The following is a 6000-nucleotide window of genomic DNA, read 5'->3' on the forward strand; positions in this document are numbered from 1 at the left end:
CAGCATGACTGTAAATTAATTTGCTCCCTGCACCATACAGACACCGAACTTGAGCAGTAAATTTCCAAATTGTAAGCTTGGAAAGAATGAAGGAAAGCTATCTTACAAGCGATCGTTAGCGAGTATGCCTCCGTGATGGAATTAGCTGTTACTAAGACCTCAACGTAGTAATTAAAGGACCTTGAGCAATTTCAAGACATACAGCGGACATCAAGCGCCCGTGAACACAGGAAAGAGTGTGCCGCCCTGGCTCACCAGGCTGCTTTTACAGCGTGGCTTCTTGTAATTAAAAAAAAAAAAAAGACCAGCGAGGCTCATATTTCACTCAACCCTCTGTGTGCGAGCCGTCGTCAGGCGGGGATCCGCCAGCAGGGAGCTCCTCACGACTGCTGCACTCTAATTTATTACGGCAGCCCCCCAAGCAGCAGGGACAGGAGAACAAATAAGACCCAGGGGTTTGATAAAGAGGATTGGCGATGAAAAGGCCTCCGCTACCAGCAGCCGCCCACCCGCCCGCCTGCACAAACCAGAGCCGAGAAGCTAACTCTGCACCTTGCCTCCGCAGAGAAGTCACTTTACTGTTCCTGCTTCCTGTTATGACGTGTTCTTGTATTCCCCCCCCCCCCGTTCCCGCTCTGGCCTTTGGAGCAGGTAAAAGGGGTATTCAAGCATTGAAGCCACCTGGGGCAGCAGGTTGAGAAAAACACAGGGGAGCTCTGCTCTGGAACATGTCTGCAGGCAAATTACTCTGCCTTTACTGATTAGTGGGGCCGGCCTCTCACCTGGCAAACTCAATATCAGCATGTGACAGAGCCATAACAAAGGTAGCACTGTCAGGTCAGAGATGAGAAACGTGGTCGTGTTCGTTGTTTTTATTCATGGGGGGAGTCACGTTGTGGGCTGCCGCGAATGTCAAGCCTGGATTACGAGAACGTCAGAAGTGAAAATGCAGAAATGCACTCTGAAACAAAAGCTTAACTCAACTCGATGTCCACTGAAACGTCTCGCAAGCGTTTAATTGCTGAAGAGCAACTAATAACCTACTAATCAGTTTGGAAGCAGCCACCGGCCGACTTTACTTTAGTCGACTGTGCGAGGGTCGAAGGACGAGCTGACGGGGAGCGGCGAGTCTGCAGTCCAGCACAGATTTTAAAGCAAAGAGTCAGAGTTTTGCTTGTGGATTTTAAAGCTGAGCTGAGCTGGATAATGTGGGCGGGGCTTATGCTGGAGACCGGCCAATAGAGATGTGTCCTTCAGAGTAAATCCTGCCGGTGAGATCAGCGCGACCACGAGCAAAGATTTCGGGTTCACGGGGAAACTTTGGGATTTTCAAGCAAAACTTGGCTTTGTAAAGACATGTTTTTGGAATCGAATTTATAAATATTTAATCACAAATTCATCTAATTGCAGCAGGACATGTGTATGATTGCAGCATCAGTAGTTTCCCTCAAATCAAATTTTTTGGTTCAAGGTTTATTTGATTGATTGCACAATTAGGATGCGAATGTGATGCCATGGTGTTCCTGGGATCCAAGACAAAGAGACAATCCCAGAAGATAAAAATACATTTGCAAAAGAAGGAAAAACAAACGAAGCAAAGCAAAACACACTAACAAGACAGGACAATGAGGACGAACAAACCAGAAAACCAAGACCATTTAAAACTGAGACAAGACAATAATACAACAACTGGATTACAGCTGCTTCCAATGATCACTTCAACAACCGTCCTCTAAAATGTCAGAACGTGGAAGAAAAAAAGCCTCAACCAAAGGCAAAAATCCTCACATCTCACGTTTTTTTCCAATAAAAACCAACTCTTCTTAGCCTCTTTTAGTTAACATTATATTGCAAAAGCTCGTATTACTTTTTGCTGCACATTATTGGGGTTTATCCTGCCTCATTTCTTCTGTGCCTCTCTACTTCAACACAGAGGGAAAATTCCCTACACCCTTTTTTCTTTTTTCTTAACTGCCACACTTTATTTTTTAAGCCTCTTATCTACTTTTATTACTATTTATATGCGCTAGTGGAAAGTACAGTGACTACTTTACTTAAAATTAAACAATTTTCTGCTGCTAAATACTCCACTGCAACTGATCCACATTTTACTAGTTAAGATTTTGCAAGCACATAATCCCCCCCCCCCCCAAAAAAAGATGCATTTTTCTGACCGGCTCCACCTCAATCAGCCACAAATATAAATCATTGCTTACATTTTATGCCTCATTAATTATGATCCAGTAGTATAATAATATCTTACCGGTCTGGGCAATTTCACATAATTAACATATTAGATCTATTTTCCTGATAATGTTTCAGATGTTTTCTCATAATGAATAATAACTGCGGCTTCATCCATCCGTCCACCTCTGCTGTGGCCAAGCCCCGGTGCTTCAACACTGGGTGGCACTGTGCAGGCCTGATGCTGAGCTCTTGGCAGCTGCGGATCAACAAAGCTGGAAGTGGAGGAAAAACTGTTGCAGCCAATCTAACTGGTGGTCCATTCTCTCGCCATCCTCCTGCATCAGCACAATGCTGGCTGAGAGTCGGGCAATATTTAGCCATAAGAAAATATGAAACTGTGTTCCCGGGATGGCAGGGCTGGAGTACACAAAAACCAGCAGTGAAAACATTTTGGAAGCAATCGCCCCCCTCAGAAATCAGACTCACATTTCAGCAGCAGCGTACATAATAATTAGTCTGACCACTCTTTTCCTCTTCTCTCTTCCTCTTGTCCGTATCCACCTCCTCTCCTGCCTCCTCCGTGGGACAGAAATAGATAGTTAGATTCCCATGCAGAGTGGCTCTGTTTTCTGTTGAGGATGAACTTTGACTGCGTTTCAAGAGCCGCATTTAAAAATGCTGATCAAAAATTTACAGAAAACACCAGGTGATTCAAATCTGAGCCCGGGGCGCCTTTTTTGTTGTTGTTATTTTTGTGTTGTTGTTGTTTGTTTTGTTTTTTTTTTAATTTTGTGAGCAACTGCTCATAAGATATCAGCCGTCATGTGAAAGACGGGTATTAGAAAGGGTGCTTATTATTGAATGGACTCTCTGTGAGCTCTCCGAGGCAGGAGGACATCTATTAGGAGGTTAACAAAACACTATCAGCTAATACGGCTTGTAATTACACCAGCAGTGAGGAAACGCAGCATGCTAACACCAGTATGGAAACAATCTGACAATGCAAACACTGCGACTAAGCCACCGTGTGTGTATGTACATTTGTAAGTGTGTGTGTGTGGGTGAGGGAGTGCACGCATGTGTGGACAGAGGCCCACTCGCGCAGATTGTGGGTGTGCGAGCTGTCAAATTGGAGTGGGTGGGTGGGAGTGGAGGGAGCACATCTGGAGGGAATTTATTGTATAATTCAGTCTATTATTGCTGCGGTCGGTGCTTAAGGAGCACGCACACAATTACCGTCCACTCTGCAAGGCTACAAGTGGCCTCTGGCCTAAACTAATAAACTCTGGAGGAGGGTGGGGGGTGGGTGGCTGGTGGTGGGGATTCATTTGAGGTTATCATCATCACACTCCTCTCTGCTACCTCTCACTCTGACACTTACCAGAGTTTACAATAAATCGACGGAGGAACACCTCCTGTTCAGGACCAGATCAAGGTCAAAGGATTCTTGAAGCTGGGTTTAAACGCACGTTGCCAGGCTGTACGTGTCTTTTCAGATTTCTTTCAACTGGAGTTTGTCGCAAAGTGATGAAAATGTCTATCAAACACGTACAAACCTCCTTCAACACAAGCCTTGTTAAATGACCCTTTTTTTTTTTGTGCGTACCGTCATTTCGTGCAGAAATGCGCATCTTAGTGGATGTTGACAATTCTGGCTTTTTTTCTGGCTTTTTTTCCCCTGGAAATCCTGAGATTTTAGGAGGCGAGTTGCATAAAAACCAATTAACTTTTTTTTTCCATTTGATATTTTTCAAGTGTAAGCGGGTTACACTAGAGGGTGACTTCTAGCAGATCTTTAAAGTGTGGATGGGATACAGGACTGCTACTATCGGAGCGTGGTTCCACCCATAATGAGCGTGTTTGGCCCATCGGTGCACATTCGTCCACCAAACCTATGAAACGTTTGACCTCGAATTTAAGCATTAAAAAAATAACATTCGATAACACGGTCAGATTAAACAGCTGTATTTGCAAGTGCACAGTATTTGAATCTGATTTGCAGGTTTTACTCTCATCGATGTGTTACTCTTGGTGAAATATCCTAAAATATTTTTTCTCATTTCTCCTCCCGGTTCCTTAAAACCAAAACAAGCCTATTGACAAAAAAAACCAAAACAAAAAACAAAACTCAGCCTACTTTCATGAAATGGCAGACAATTCCCTCTCGACCCAGAACTATCGGCCTTCCGTCTTCTTTTTATAGACTCCAACAATTAATTGCTGATGAAAATAGTTTGTGCAATCCCTTTTATTTGGTTCTAGTTGTACAATAAGAACAACCAACGTTCCTCCTCCACCAACGCCGTTCATGTCATTATCCCAATGTATTTTGCAGCTTACAAGCTTGATGGCAAATGTCCTGGGTGGTGCGTTAAATAGGTGTTTGGGCAGGAGAAGTCTGTTGGTGTTGAGGTGATGTCTTTTCGTATGCTGTACATTCATTCATATCATAAAATGTCCTGAAATAAAACCCACCTCGTCTTTTCCATTTCAGCAGCCTCTAGGAATAGAGCGGCGAGGCGTCTAGGATGAAGACTTTACCAGGGGAAAAATCTGCTCAGGCCAGGCAGTATCTGGCTCAGCAGCCCCGAATGACCCGCGGCGAGTGTGATTTAGGAGCTTCTAACAGCGCTGGCGAGGAGCTCGTAACCCAGAACAATAAAGCGCTTCCCCTGCAAGCCTCCCGCCAGTGACCTGCACTATAAGTTAAAGGTTCAACAAGCTACACGTGTCAGGGTTGTGACCTCTAACCTCCTTGACGTCTCAATCTCGCTCTTTTTTTCTGCCTCTTCTGCCTTTCTTCTCTTACTCAGTGTCTGCCACTGCCCTCCCTTAACAACCGCCCCCCCCTCCCCCCCAAAACAACAACAACAACAACAAAACCGCTTGAGGATGTTATCTCTAATTGTCTGAAAATGTTTGGACAATTTCTAAACAGATTCATTAGTTTTGGTTCCGTTTTTATTCCCGCGAGTAATAAAAGATGTGTTCAACTCCAATTTTTGCAGAGTTTCAGTTTCCGGGGTACCACTGTCTGACACAACGACTGCTCCCGAGGAATTGCCCCCCCCCCTGAGGTTCGTAGGAGTTCTGACTCCTTTTCTGATGTATTTTGAACGTATCTGTTACTGATTTATCAGCTTGATCTTTTGGGACATGCTGTGTGCGTACTGGATGGCTTTGTTAGGCTAGAAGACGACGGGAGGATTGACGCTGCTGGCCAGCATTGCATGGAGAAGAAGCAAGGACCCAGACCACAACCAAAACTTCACCGAAAAAGTGTTCCTTTCAAGCACTTACAAATAAGTGTCTTTATCTCTGAAAGGCTTTTTTTTTCTTTCTTTTTTTTCCACCGCTGCATCGCTCCTTTGTGACTCCTGAATGCAGAAAAAGCCAGCTGTGCACACGTAGCTTGCAGCTAAAGTCGGCCCACAGCCACCGACTACAACAATCCAAAGGAGTCCATTTGCAAACTCCCAAGCACGTCGTCTGATGTAGTCCGCGTCTTAGCCGAACCTGGGACCCTAATTCAGCGATAGAGCTTCAGGTAACTAAGTCAGTTGTTAAGCGTGACCACACTGTGCAGTTTGATGCCGCAGTTGCCGACGTCGCAGCAGCCACATCATGCGACGATCGTCCTAAATTTCTGCCCAGCGTCTGATATTTGTCCCAGACTATCTTTTGGTCACATGACCTCTCGCGCGGTGTGACGTAAGGCCAACACTGAAGAGCCACTATTATTATAAATATTGCCATGTTTAGTCATCTTAGTTCTGAGACAGTCCGGGTGCTGGATTATGGAAAAAAATAATA

This window comes from Aulostomus chinensis, chromosome 20 (genome assembly GCF_037954235.1).
Source record: "Aulostomus chinensis isolate RoL2024-O1b breed Wild chromosome 20, RoL_Achi_v1.0, whole genome shotgun sequence".
NCBI lineage: Eukaryota > Metazoa > Chordata > Actinopteri > Syngnathiformes > Aulostomidae > Aulostomus > Aulostomus chinensis.